We start from the raw sequence: 16497 nt of genomic DNA on the forward strand, positions 1-16497 counted from the left end.
ACACATACACACATATATACAGTATATATATGCACACATACACACATACACACATATATACAGTATATATATGCACACATACACACATACACACATATATACAGTATATATATGCAACACCTTACACACATACACACATATATACAGTATATATATGCACACATACACACATACACACATATATACAGTATATATATGCACACATACACACACACACACATATATACAGTATATATATGCACACATACACACATACACACATATATACAGTATATATATGCACACATACACACATACACACATACACACATATATACAGTATATATATATGCACACATACACACATACACACATATATACAGTATATATATGCACACATACACACACACACACATATATACAGTATATATATGCACACATACACACATACACACATATATACAGTATATATATGCACACATACACACATACACACATATATACAGTATATATATGCACACATACACACATACACACATATATACAGTATATATATGCACACATACACACATACACACATATATACAGTAAATATATGCACACATACACACATACACACATATATACAGTATATATATGCACACATACACACATACACACATATATACAGTATATATATGCACACATACACACACACACACATATATACAGTATATATATGCACACATACACACATACACACATATATACAGTATATATATGCACACATACACACATATATACAGTATATATATGCACACATACACACATACACACATATATACAGTATATATATATGCACACATACACACATACACACATATATACAGTATATATATGCACACATACACACATACACACATATATACAGTATATATATATATATGCACACATACACACACACACACATATATACAGTATATATATGCACACATACACACATACACACATATATACAGTATATATATGCACACATACACACATACACACATATATACAGTATATATATATGCACACATACACACATACACACATATATACAGTATATATATGCACACATACACACATACACACATATATACAGTATATATATGCACACATACACACATACACACATATATACAGTATATATATGCACACATACACACATACACACATATATACAGTATATATATGCACACATACACACATACACACATATATACAGTATATATATGCACACATACACACACACACACATATATACAGTATATATATGCACACATACACACATACACACATATATACAGTATATATATGCACACATACACACATACACACATATATACAGTATATATATGCACACATACACACATACACACATATATACAGTATATATATGCACACATACACACATACACACATATATACAGTATATATATGCACACATACACACATACACACATATATACAGTATATATATGCACACATACACACATACACACATATATACAGTATATATATGCACACATACACACATACACACATATATACAGTATATATATATATATATATATATATATATATATATATATATATATATATATATATATATCTGGGGCACTCCATGGCAGAAAATAGTGCTGCCATCTAGTGCTCTTGCAAATGGATAACATTCTTATAAAACTGCTGACATATATATGCATATGTCCCTGCTTTTCAACAAAAGATTCCAAGAGAGCAAAGACAAACTGATAATAGCAGTAACTTAGAAAGTTGTTTAAATGTGCATGCTCTATATCAGGGATGGGGATGTTTCAGAACTACATTACCCATGATGTTTAGGCATTCTGAAGTCCAGTTGAGCACCATGGGAAATGTAGTTCTGAAACATCTGGAGAGCCAAGGTTTTTCAACCCTGCTCTATCTAAACCATGAAAGAAATATGTTGGGTTTATATCCCTTTAACTAAGGAAAGGCAAATATACATTAAAAACTCATCAGATTTGTTCATTATAAATAAATGTCATATACAAACAAATGTTTGCTTTCCTGGTAACATTTAAACAATATTCAAATAATATAGATATTAATTGTATATAAGTGTTAAAACAGTAGAAAGAATATAAAGGGGAACATTTGTCTAATTTAAAAATATATTCACTCGGATCTTGTATTTTGCAAATACTAAGATTTCATTAGATGGATGTCTCAGTATGATCTGACAGATTACTGAAAGTAATAGCAGTTTAACAATTTAGCCCTTTGAACTTCATTAGTGAGTTACAAGTCAATACCTCGGGCATTCTGTGCATAATGAATAGTATAGGCTTAGTAGTCCTTAGAAAAAAGGAGTGGTGATTAAAAATACAGATTACCAAATGTATTTAAATGACATTTACCCACATAGATATACTTTCTATTATTTATAGGCTCAGATGAATAGAAGAACCGATTCAGTTCTGTTCACACCATATTGTTGCACATTCCTCATGTCAGTTTTATAATGTTGCAGTCTTGCTGCCTAGAATAATTCAGTATTATTTTTTGTTTATACTTGTCTGTTTTCACTCTTATTCTACACTGTAATTGATATTAATGACAGCATCAATGAATATCTCTTGAAGTTAATGAATCTTGATATGAAAGATGCTTTTTAGTTACTGCCAAACACCTAGATTACAAGTTTTGCGTTCGTGTTTTAACGCTGAAAAAATGTAATTTCAGAGATAAAACAGTGCTGTAGCCATTACAAGTCTTGTTGGTATAGCTGTACAGCAAGATTTTTAGCCTGTAACGCAAGGTCAGTTTTATAAGACTTCCATAGCGCTGCTATTACGAGTTTTGCGGTGAGGCTAAAAAGCTTGCATTACAGCCTATACCGACAAGATCCATTTTGCAATTTAAAAGCAGTAGTTATGAGTTTTACGCTACAAAACTGTTACATAAAACTCATAACTAAATTAACCCCCTAAACCGCCACCCTCCCGCATCACAAACACTATTTAAACACAATTTAAATAATATTAACCCCTAATCTGCCAGCCGCCTACATCGCCCCCACTATACTAAAGTTATTAACCCCTAATTCCGCCGCCACTATAATAACCCTATTAACCTCTAAACCGAAACTCCCCACAACAAAATAAACTAAATAAACCTATTAACCCCTAAACCAAAATCCCCCCACATCACAATAAACTAATTTAAACTAGTAAGCCCTAAACCCAACGCCCCCCCCCCCAACTTTATATTAAAATTTCCCTATCTTAAATTAAATTAAAACTTACCTGTCAAATTAAAAAAACTAAGTTTAAACTAACAATTAAACTAATATAACTATTAAACTAAAATTAAACTAACTACCAATTAAATAAAACTAAAATACACATTACAAAAATCCTAACACAACTCTAAAAATTACAAAATATCTTATTACAAAAATATCTTATTACAAAAATATCTTATTACAAAAATATCTTATTACACCTAATCTAATAGCCAATAAAATTTCAGTAGCTTTAATCCTATTGGCTGATTTGAACAGCCAATAGGATTTCAGTAGCTCTCATCCTATTGGGTGATTTGAATTCCAAAATCAAATCAGCCAATAGGAATGCAAGGGACACCATTTTGAATCGCATACCTTGCACTGAAGATTCAGTATACGACGGCGACCGTATGAAGAGGATGCTCTGTGCCGGATGTCTTCAGGATGGACCCGCTCCGCGCCGCCGGGATGAAAATAGAAGATGCCGCCTGGATGAAGATGGAGCCGTCTGGATGAAGATGGAGCCGTCGGGATGAAGATCCTTCAAGCGGGACTTCAGCAACTGTAAATAGATTGTCGGGATTAGTGTTAGGATTTTTTAAGGTTTTTTTGGGTGTTTTTTTTTTAGTTTAGGGTTTGTGCTTTTTGTAAAAGAGCTGCTTAACTTAGGGTAATGCCCTACAAAAGGCCCTTTTAAGGGCTATTGGTAGTTTATTCTAGATTAGGTTTTTTATTTTGGGGTTGTTTTTTTTTTTAAATGGGTATTAGAATAGGAATCATTTTTATTATTTTTGATAATTCGTTTTTTTGTGTAATGTTATTTCGTTTTAGGGTGGGTTTTTATTTTTAGATTAGGGGTTAGGCATTTCATAAAAGAGCTGAATGCCCTTTTAACGGCAGTAAAAAGAGTTGAATGCCCTTTTAAGCAATGGGTAGATTAGGTTTTACTTTATTTTTATTTTGTGTGTTTGGGGGGTGGGGGGTTATATACTGTTAGAGCGTGTTTGTTTTGTTTTGTAGCAAAAGAGCTGTTACCTTTAAAGGGACACTCAGGTTTTATTACATTTTCATGATTCAGATACAGCATGTAATTTTAAACAACTTTCCAATTTACTTCCATTAAAAAAAATGGGCACAGTTTTTTATATTTACACTTTTTTTGAGTCACCAGCTCCTACTGAGCATGTGCAAGAACTCAGACTATACGTATATGCATTTGTGATTGGCTGATTGCTATCACATGGTACAGGGGGAGTGGAAATATACATAACTTTGAAATGTGTTAGAAAAGAATCTACTTGAAATTCAGAGTAAATGCTATTGTATTGTCTTGTTATCTTGCATTTGTTGATTATGCAAATCTGCTGTGTTTACTGGTCCTTTAAGGCAATGCCCAACAAAAGGCCCATTTAAGAGCTGACAAAAGGCCCTTTTAAGGGCCCTTGGTAGTTTATTATAGATTAGGTTTTTTTAGTTTGGGGTGTTTTTTTTTTTTAAACAGGGTATTAGAGTAGGAATAGGAATAATTTTTATTGTTTTGGGTAATTTTGTTTGTTATTTTTTGTAATGGTAGTTTTTTTATTGTTTGCAATTTTAGTGTTTTTTTTTCATTTTAGTGGTTTTTTTTTGTGATGTTAGTTTTTAGTGTAAGGCAGCTTAGGTTTTATTTTAAAGGTAAGTTCTTATTTATTTTAACTAGTTAATAACTATTTACTAACTAGTCTACCTAGTTAAAATAAATACAAACTTACCTGTGAAATAAAAATAAAACCTAAGCTAGCTACAATATAACTATTAATTTTATTGTAGCTATCTTAGGTTTTATTTCACAGGTAAGTTTGTATTTATTTTTAAATAGGTATTATTTAGTTAATAATTGTAACTTTAATTTAGCTCTATTTTAATTATGTTAAAGTTAGGGGGTGTTAGGGTTACGTTAGGGTTAGGTTTAAGGGTTAATAGTTTAATTTAGGTTGTTGTGATGTGAGGGGCTGGCAGTTTAGGGGTTAATAGGTTTATTTAGTGGTAGTGATGTGGGAGGCCAGAGGTTTAGGGGTTAATAACTTTATTTAGTGGTGGTGATGTCGGGGAGCAGTGGAATAGGGGTTAATAGATTTATTATAGTGTGGGCGATGTTGGGGAGCAGGTGAATAGGGGTTAATAACTTTAATATAGTGGCAGTGATTTCGGGAGCGGCAGAATAGGGGTCAATAGCTTTATTTAGGTGGCGGAGATATCGGGAGCAGCAGATTAGGGGTTAATAACATTAAGTAGGTGTCGGCTATGTTGGGGCAGCAGATTAGGGGTGTTTAGACTTAGGGTTTATGTTAGGGTGTTAGGTTTAAACATATATTTGTTTTCCCCATAGACATCAATGGGGCTGCGTTACGGAGCTTTTCATTCCGCGATCACAGGTCTTTTTCTGACACCTTTTCCCATTGATGTCTATGGGGAAAGCGTGCACGAATAAGTCAAAACAGCTCTTGTATTTTGAGCGGTATGGAGCTCAACGCAACCATATCGCATGCACAAGCCAGCTGTTTCAAAACTTGTAATGCAACTTTTGTTGCGTTCGTTAAATTCCCATTAGCGCTCATAACTTGTAATCTACCTGAAAGTGCTTTACTGTCAATAATATTTTAATAGCTTAAAGCTTAGAGAATAAAGAAGTCTTTAAAAGATATGTCTTAAATCAAGTAAGTAAACTTAGTCTCTATCATTATTACATTTAGGCAGTTAATCACAGAGTGTTTGCAAAATAAACTAAAATGTGTGAATTGAAGTATATGCATTTAACCCCTTGAGGACTGATGACGGTCCTGAAAATACCGCTATTACTATCTGCCAGGCATGTGAGACAGATAGTAACAGACAATTATTATGTTTGTGACAGTGTTACAATGTCACTATTGACACATTTTTAAAATATATATTTTGAAACAGCAATGTCCTACTTGTACTTATAGCCCTATAACTTGCAAAAAAAGGAAAAAAGTAAATGTAAAAAATGTAAACACAGGCGGCTAGATTACGAGTTTTTTTCAGTAAGGCTGTGCGTTGCTAAAGAGCCTTTTTTTTCTTACTGCTCACTTAAGCCAACGCTGGTATTACGAGTTTTCTGCAAGCCGGTGTTAGCCTCAGAAAAGTGAGCGTTGAGCAAAATTTAGCTCCACATCTCACATCAATACCAACGTTGCTTACGGTAGCTGTAAGCTGGCAAAACGTGCTCGTGCACGATTTCCCCATAGGAAACAATGGGGCTGAGCTGGCTGAAAAAAAACCTAACACCTGCAAAAAAGCAGCGTTCAGCTCCTAATGCAGCCCCATTGTTTCCTATGGGAAAATAAAAGTTATGTCTGCACCTAACACCCTAACATGAACCCCGAGTCTAAACACCCCTAATCTTACACTTATGAACCCCTAATCTACTGCCCCCAACATCGCCGACACCTACATTATATGTATTAACCCCTAATCTGCCCCCCCATGTTGCTGCAACTATATTAAATTTATTAACCCTTAATCTATCGCCGCCAACGTCTCTGCCACTATAATACATTTATTAACCCCTAAACCTAAGTCTAACTCTAAGTCTAACCCCACCCTAACTTAAATATAATTTAAATTAAACAAATTAAATTTAACATAATTAAATAAATTAAACATAATTAAAACTAAATACTTACCGATAAAATAAACCCTAAGCTAGCTACAATATAACTAATAGTTACATTGTAGCTAGCTTAGGATTTATATTTATTTTACAGGCAACTTTGTATTTATTTTAACTAGGTAGAATAGTTATTAAATAGTTATTAACTATTTAATCACTACCTAGCTAAAATAAGTACAAAATTACCTGTAAAATAAACCCTAGCCTAAGTTACAATTACACCTAACACTAAACTATAATTAAACTAATTACCTAAACTACCTACAATTAATAACAATTAAATTAAATAAACTAAATTACGGGGAAAAAAAACACTAAATTACAGAAAAAGAAAAAATATTAAACTAATTACCCCTAATCTAATCCCCCTAATAAAATAAAAAAGCCCCCCAAAATAATAAAATTCCCTACCCTATACTAAATTACAAATAGCCCTTTAAAGGGTCTTTTGCGGGACATTGCCCCAAAGTAATCAGCTCTTTCACCTGTAAAAAAAATACAATCCAATCAGCCTTAATTTATTTAATTATGTTAAATTTATTTTGTTTAATTTAAATTATATTTAAATTAGGGGGGGTTAGACTTAGGGTTAGACTTAGGTTTAGGGGTTAATAAATTTAATATAGTAGCGGCGACGTTAGGGTCGGCAGATTAGGGGTTAATAAATGTAGGTAGGTGTCGGCGATGTTATGGACGGCAGATTAGGGGTTAATAAAATTTAACTAGTGTTTGCGAGGCGGGAGTGTGGCGGTTTAGGGGTTAATATATTTATTAAAGTGGCAGTGATGTCCGGTCGGCAGATTAGGGGTTAAACATTTTAGTTAAGTGTTTCCGATGTGGGGGGGCCTCGGTTTAGGGGTTAATAGGTAGTTTATGGGTGTTAGTGTACTTTTTAGCACTTTAGTTAAGAGTTTTATGTTCCGGCGTTAGCCCATTAAACTCTTAACTACTGACTTTTAAATGCGGTAGGAGTCTGGACAGGAGAGGGTCTACTGTTGACTTTTTCAGGCGATCGTAATGCCGGCGTTAGGCAAATCCCATTAAAAAGATAGGATCGCAATTGACGTAAGGGGATTTGCGGTATGCTAATATCGCAGAAAAAAAGTGAGCGGTAGACCCTTTCCTGCCTGACTCGTAATACCAGCGGGCATTAAAAAGCAGCGTTGGGACCCCTCAACGCTGCTTTTTAAGGCTAATGCAAGACTCTAGCCTTGGGTGTTTTTAAACTCAGGACAAAATTTTGAATCTATTTAGTAGTTTTTTTCATTAGCAATTGTAGATGAATAAAAGATTTTTCAAGTAAAAAAAAAATATTATATGACATGATACAAATAATGGTATGTAAAGAAAGCCCTTCTTGTCCTGGGAAAAAAATATATATATATAATTTGTATGGGAACAGTAAATGAGAGAGAGGAAAATTACAGCTAAACACAAACACCACAAAAGTGTTAAACAGCCCTGGTCCTTAAAGGGTGAAAGGGACATTAAAGGGACCGTAAAGTCCAAATTAAAATGTTATGATTCACATAGGGCATGTTATTTTAAACAACTTTCCAATTTACTTTTTACCATCAAATTTGCTTTTTTCTCTTGGTATTTTTTTGTTAAAGGCTAAACCTAGGTAGGATTATAGGCTGACCTCTAAGACTCTGCAGTCCACCTCTTATGTCATAGTCTGACTGTGAATAGCTAATAAAATGTACTGTTTGTTCATGTGTGCCATATAGATAACATTGTGCTCACCCCAGTGGAGCTATTTAAAAGTCATCACTAATTGCCTGAAATGCAAGTCTGTCAAAAGATCTGAGATAAGGAAGCAGAAGCTACAAGGTAGTTATAGAGGTAAAAAGTCTATTAATATAACAGTGTTGGTTATGCAAAACTGGGGAATGGTAAATAAAGTGATTATCTTTTTTAAAGAATAATATTTTTATTGTTTACTGTGCCTTTAAACTACAAGGTATATCTACAGTTGTATGGTTACTATACACCCTTTTTTTTCTCTTTAGCCTGCGGCTCTCTTTAAAGCTGTTATTTTAACCCTTTACAAGTGCTGGTTAGTGAAGCTCTGCATCTTCCCACTGGGCGCCACCATCTTGAAATGTAAGTATTTTTTCATACTGTTACACAAGGGGTGGGCATTCACAGATCAGTGATATTGTTGTTCTCTTCAGTTTAGAGTACACAACAGACGGCGGGAGCTGTACATTGGGTACATTGCTCTTTATTATTATTGAGGTATTTTTTATATTTGCTATGTAACTTTAAAACGGTAAAAAAAGAAAAACTGCAAATAAGTAGAGTTCTCTTTTCTGTTGTGTTTGCTAATCCAAAGTGCACGGTCAAAAGGCAGTAGCATCACTAATCTATATAAACTCTCTACTTCTATCACAGCATGCAACAATACGTTGGCTACAAGATGGTGGCGCCCAATGTAGAGATGAAGCCTTTACCAACAGACTTCTTTATTGGGTTTAAATACGAGAATGGCTTTAAAGAGAGCCGCAGGTACAGGAGGAAAAACACAAGCATGGTGAGCACTAACCGTTACTGGAGTTGTAACTAAGTTTAAGAACACTCGGCCAGATAACGAGTTTTGCATTATGGCTGGCTCGGTAATAACTTGCAAGTTATTTCCACCGCTTACCTTTAATAGCGCTGCTATTACAGGTTTTCCAAAAACCTGTGTTTGCGGGTAATATGGCAGAGTTGAGCTCAATACCGCACACAAACACCAGCGCTGCTTTGAGCTGGTTTTACGTGCACGTGCATGATTTCCCCATAGACATCAATGGGGAGAGCTGGCTAAAAAAAAAACTAACAGTTGCAATAATGGAGCGTAAAGCTCTGTAACGCAGCTCCATTGATTTCTATCTATTTTCTAAAGAAAATGTATGTTTAAACCTAACACCCTAACATAAACCCTGATTCTAAACACCGCTAATCTGCTGCTCCTGACATCGCTGATACCTATATAATGTTATTAACCCCTAATCTGCCACCGACATCGCCGCCACCTACCTACACTTATTAACCCCTAATCTGCTTCCTCCAATGTCGCCGCCACCACTATACTAAAATTATTAACCCCTAAACCTCTGGCCTCCCACATCACTAACACTAAATAAATATATTAACCCCTTAACCTATCCCTAAGTCTAACCCTAACCCTAACACCCCTAACTTTAATATAATTAAAAGAAATCTAAATACAAATTACTATTATTACCTAAATAATACCTATTTAACAAATAGTTACATTGTAGCTATCTTAGGTTTTATTTTTATTTTACAGGCAAGTTTGTATTTATTTTAACTAGGTAGACTAGTTAGTAAATAGTTATTAACTATTTACTAACTACCTTGTTAAAATAAATACAAACTTACCTGTAAAATAAAACCTAACCTGTCTTACACTAAAACCTAACATTACACTAAAAATAAATAAATGAAATTAACAAAATACATTTAACTAAATTACAAAAAATAATCAACACTAAATTACACAAAATAAAAAAGAAATGATCAAATATTTAAACTAATTATACCTAATCTAATAGCCCTATCAAAATTAAAAAGCCCCCCAAAATAAAATAAACCCTAGCCTACACTAAACTGCCAATGGCCCTTAAAAGGGCCTTTTGCGGGGCATTGCCCCAAAGAAACCAGCTCTTTTACCTGTAAAAAAAAAAAAAATACAAACAACCCCTCAACAGTAAAACCCACCATCCACACAACCAAACCCCCCAAAAAAAACCTACCTAAAAAAACCTAAGCTCCCTATTGCCCTGAAAAGGGCATTTGGATGGGCATTGCCCTTAAAAGGGCATTTACCTCTTTTACGCTGCCCAAAGTCCCTAATCTAAAAATAAAACCCACCCAATAAACCTTTAAAAAAACACTAACCCCCGAAGATCCACTTACAGTTTTTGAAGACCGGAAATCCATCCTCATCCAGCCGGGAGAAGTCTTCATCCAAGCGGCAAGAAGTCCTCAACAAAGCCGGGTTAAGTCTTCATCCAAGAGGAAAGAAGTCGTCCTCCAGGTGGGCAGAAGTCTTCATCCAGACAGCATCTTCTATCTTCATCCTTCCGACGCGGAGCGGATTCATCTTCAAGACATCAGCACAGAGCATCCTCTTCTTTCGATGGCTCTTGAAGTATGAAGTTTCCCTTTAAAAAAATGCTTTATGAAATTGCGAACGCAGGATCGTATTGCCCCATAGACTTTAATGGAACCTTGTTTTAAACAAACAAAGCTTGAGCAAACACGAGCGCAGGATTGCAATGAGATATATGTATGTATTTCTATATGTTGATATATGATCTGTATTTATATGTCTGTAAAATACATATATACACATATAAATACACATATATATATATATATATATATATATATATATATATATATATATATATATATATATATATTAGCAAAGGAGAGCACTCTCACTTAGTCCAACAGCTTCCAGGGTGCTAGTGTGGTAAAAGTACAGCAATTAGGACCAACAAAATGCCAAATGGTAGTCATGGTAACCACCTAGTCACATTGTAAAAATAGTGTGCAGCAATAACATATAGATAAAATCTGTCTGAGCATCGTTATATAACTGCTAATATAGCGATCAAATGTGACATAATATTAAAAATGTGACATAATATTAAAAACCTGTGTTGCTGGTTTTTAATGTGTGCAAAAGTGAGACAGCGCTAATTAAAGCTAAAGATTAACAGGTCTGAAGAACAAAATTAGAATTTAAAATTATTATATTTAATATACGAACAGCAAATGCAAATGAATAAAACAATCTATCATGTGAGAGCAAAGGACCAATATAAAATCATTAGGGACGTTTCCCAATTAATGAATATCTTGAATATGTTTGTGTTATACAGCTAAGAGTATCAGCTTGGATATTACAGCACCGCTGTGCTGGTTACTAAAAATATAACAAATTAGCTAATATGAGTACAAATATAAAACAATATAGCGGCTATTTGGCTAACTTACTTAAAATAATAACAATAATATTGGCCTAGAAGAGATATGAGAACCAAACCGTTACAAGTTCAAATTCAAATGATAATCTACCATGTGTGGGTTAATGCGCTTATGAGCCCAAAAAAGCAAAAGTCACCAAAAAGTCAAAAAGGAGATTGCATATACCTATATAAGGCTAGTCTTATCGTTAAGATATTGGTGACTCAGTAGTTGTTCGTTGTTTCCTTCTGCAGTGTACCCCACACACATAGAGATCTTAATGCCTGGAAAAAAAGAGGATTTACCGCTCTAGCCAAACGTGGCAATTTACTTAGACTCCTGTGATATCCAAAGTTCGGCAGATGCATGTAACATCTCATTCTTTGCGGGCCTGGAAAAATGGAAGATTGACCTCTGTAGCCAAACGTGGTACTTCACTCAGACTTCTGTGATGTCCGAAATTCGGCAGACACGTGTAGCGTTTCCATTCTTGCGGACATCTTGGATTCCGGCGTTCATCGTTGGATTATCCTCCGTGTACGCAGGGGGGCAGAGATCAAATCCTCTACAATGTGACAGCCACTCTGTGTCCACAGTAGTGATCACTAGTAGCGATTTCTCCCAAGGTTAATGGTAGTTCCTCTTGTATATCCCCTTCAGTCGGTCACTAAACTCGTCAGGGTTGATCATAGAGGTGATTTAAAGTGTTTGGTGTTATACACCGGATTTCTTTAGCCTGCTCCATCGGCCAATGGTCTTAGAGTGATTACAGTCCTGGTCAATGTGTTTCACCAATGCAAGGCTTTATCAAGACACACACAAGGATACTTTGTCCCCGAAACATCACTTTTCACAGTAAAAGATTGTTTCAAAAAAAGACCAGAGAGTGCAAGTTTCTTGTTTGCTATTATAAAAATACATGCATATCTATTTATATGCATACATATATTTATACATGTGTTTCTATGGATCCCTAGGTAAAAGCAAGTTTTTCCTCTAACACCTGACATCTCATATCTTTGAGCCCTTATAACCTTTTATTGAAATATTTTGGAAAATATTTTTTATTAGATAGTGTAATTATGAGTGTAACTGTACTTTTGAATATATTTTTTATGTGTTTTGTAAAACGTTTTAGTCTTGCGTAACAGTTAATCAGAGCTCTGAAGTTGCGGAAATCATTCTGCAATATAGTGTTGCAGATACATGCACGCTCCTGAGATTCAGCAATGGATACCTTCCATAACCTTTGAGCCCTTATTATAATGTGATCCTCTGTTTTGCCTTCAATATTCCAACTGAAACAAAGTTACTTCTTCTACTTAACTAACTCCAGTTTCCTTTGTTCATCCAAGATTCAGACCAACTTATCATTCCAAGCTTCTTGTTAATTTCTTTAATTTAAAATATCAATAATACAATTATGTATTATTCTATGTTTACATATATAATGGGTTCACATTGCTGCCATAAGCAATACTGTCTATCTATAAGATGTAAACATTCAGAGGTTTTGGCTACCTCTGAATGTGGAAGAAGGTGGACCTTGATGCTGGTAGGCTATTTTTGGAGCCAAATTTATACTTGGATTTGCACAGATTTTAGTGTGTTGCTGTTTCACAAGTATAAATTTGTCTCCGTAAACAGCCGACTGGCATGAAGGGCCGCTTTATTCCAAATTCAGAGGTATCCAAAATCTCTGAATGCACATGTCTAATATCTATATTCTTTGTATAATTGTTAAACGACTAAGGAATAGCGTGTATGAGAAAGTTCTCTGGTGTGGTGTCTTCTCATTCTTAGGGGTAGTCTGATATATGACATCACACTCAAAATGAAAATTCCCAGAGACAGAGGGTCATGTGACTTCTAATTTGAGCGGGCCTAGCAGGTACTTGCTGAAAAAAATATCAGTTTGCTAATTTTGATAAAAGTTGAACAATGTTCCTATACTCATAGGGGCCTATTTATTAATGTGCAAGTGGACATGATCCGTTATTGCGGATCATGTCAGCTGCACATCGATAAATGCCGACAGCATACGCTCTCAGCATTTATCATTGCACCAGCAGTTCTTGTGAACTGCTGGTGCAATGCCGCCCCCTGCAGATTCACCGCTAGCAGGGGGTGTCAATCAACCCGATCGCCGCCTCAGAGCAGGTGGACAGGTTATGGAGCAGTGGTCTTAAGACCGCTGATTTATAACTTGTGTTTCTGGCGAGCCTAAACACGGGGCATCAAGCTCCATACAGAGCTTGATAAATATGCCCCATAGTGAAAGTTTAATAAACAGAAAGGGCTCCATTTATCAATAAGTGTGCAGACAGGAATTGTGTGAAAGCAGAAGCTGTAAATCACCCTGGCTGGATTAGAGGGGGTTTTAAACTTCCAGCTCCAGGTTGGCAGAGAGGTTTAGAAACAGTGGTCTTATAATGTCTGCTTCTTAACTATTGGCTGCAGGCTCTCTTAGGCAAGCCTGCACCACAAGATCTCCAGCTTGATAAATAGAGCCAAATTGTCTATTTGATAAGTATAGAGTTAGAGGGGTCATTTAGACACTGGAAAGTACTTATATGTAGGCAGGGGTCAAGTCCTCCAAAAAAAAAGTGCGGGAACTCACCAAGACTTCCACCCTCCCTCACAATTAATATATATATATATATATATATATATATATATATTTATATATATACATACATACATATACACACACACACACTGTATTTATATGTATATAATCTATACACTTGAGTTAATGAAAGCAAATGAAGGGTTGAATGGTCGCCTTTGGGCCTGAGAATCCTCCTCTGTCACAGACTCTCACCCACTTAAGGTGCAATAGTCCTTTTTCTGCTGAGGGAAGATAAGTACCCCCAGATCAAGCCACACAGAAATGTAAGAACCGTGTAATAAAAGATAATACAGATAATATTTATAACAGGGGTGATAACACTGCAGGAACCCAACTAGCTTGCATTTAGTGTATTGTAGGAAGTGTTACTGCCCATTACTAGAGTATCTTACTATCCCTCTAACTAGACTGTGCTCCTGCTCCTCTTCCAGCAGCAGCAGTGTTTACTAAAGTGTTTCTGTCCTCTGTCCAGGGGGAACTTAGTTCCTCCTGTAAAAATAGTGCAGGAACTCCGTTCCCATACATTCCCGCCCGACTTGACCCCTGTATGTAGGTATGGTTGAAATTTTGGGATTTGGCATTCGTTTGCTAAATGAATATAGATGCAGCAGCATCCAGATCTGTGCTTCTTACACATTCACACTGATGTATTCAGCAGCACCAAAACAAGTTAAATGCTGCTTGCAGCCATATTTAGCATCCATTTAACAAACAAATGCCAAATCCCGAAAATGTGCCCATGCCTATGCATATATACACATTATTTCTAGCATATAATATTATTTATTCAAACACTGATGATTATCGTTAGCATAAAATAGACTTTTGTGCCCCTTTAAAAAATAAGGTAGCAATGTGTCATAAATATAGTCACAAACGGATTCTCTATTATTACCAATATCCCTTAGCAACATTTTTATAACATAAATATATAGAGAAGATAGTATACTACCTTTAAAAAGCTGTACCACTTACTTGTCTCACATTACCGGTGAGCCACCTTATAATTTGTGTGAGTAAGGCATGGCAACTAATGGTAGAACAATTTGTTGTCTATACATCAGAAAACTTTTCAACACTTTAAAATACAACCATATTTTTATATTAAATTTCAATAAAATTCTGCTCATACTGTAATTTTTGTATTAATGATCATATGAGTAGAATATATATAGTTTTATAGTGTTACTCAGGTATTCAAATGGGCTGATACAATTAACTTATGAGCATGACTTTAACAGCTTTACAGTTACAGTCATAGTCATAGTTTATGGATTTGACAAATTTCCTGCTCCCAATAGCTATCCCTACTTTGGTAAAACATCAAATAGAAATAATGGAGATCTGAGAGCAGGTTAAAGTATTTTGTCTTTTTGTTCCATGTTTAGAATTACAGACTGATCATTTCTTTGACATGCTGCAAACGTTGAACTGACTCATCTTTTTATCTCCTTTCTGAAGGAAAAGTGCATTAGGTAAACTCAGAGATTTGCTCTTAAGTTAATTTAACTGAAATGTTTCATGAGATGAAAAATTACTTCAGAAGTAATATGAAGCTGTTTAACTTTCTTTGACAGAGTAGTGACTAAACTAAGCTGGTTATCTTCATAAATTAACAAAAAAAATGCCTTAGACATAGAAAGATCTGGATATACCAATGGGAATTACATCTTTCTTTCTTTCTTTCTTTCTTTCTTTCTTTCTTTCTTTCTTTCTTTCTTTCTCTCTTCTATCTGTCTATCTATCTATCTATCTATCTATCTATCAATCTATCTATCTATCCATCTATATTTGCCTATCCATCTATGTGTGTGTGTGAGAGCTATTTACTAAACTAAACCTATTAACCCCAAAACCGCCGCCCCCCCACATTGCAACACACTATCTTAAACTATTAACCCCTAAACCTACCCCCCCATTTTAAATTAATTAAATTAA

At 34.9% G+C, this 16497-nt stretch overlaps 1 long non-coding RNA gene across 1 annotated transcript in view; it reads right to left on the reverse strand.

The window, feature by feature from the left end:
- Window positions 1–16497, reverse strand: part of LOC128652969 (uncharacterized) — a 150070-nt gene that overhangs the window by 31731 nt on the left and 101842 nt on the right. The window contains exon 3 of the long non-coding RNA XR_008401325.1: window positions 3644–3830. This is a non-coding gene — a long non-coding RNA (uncharacterized LOC128652969). The remainder of the gene's footprint in view (window positions 1–3643; window positions 3831–16497) is intronic.

This window comes from Bombina bombina, chromosome 3 (assembly GCF_027579735.1).
Source record: "Bombina bombina isolate aBomBom1 chromosome 3, aBomBom1.pri, whole genome shotgun sequence".
Taxonomy (NCBI): Eukaryota; Metazoa; Chordata; class Amphibia; order Anura; family Bombinatoridae; genus Bombina; species Bombina bombina.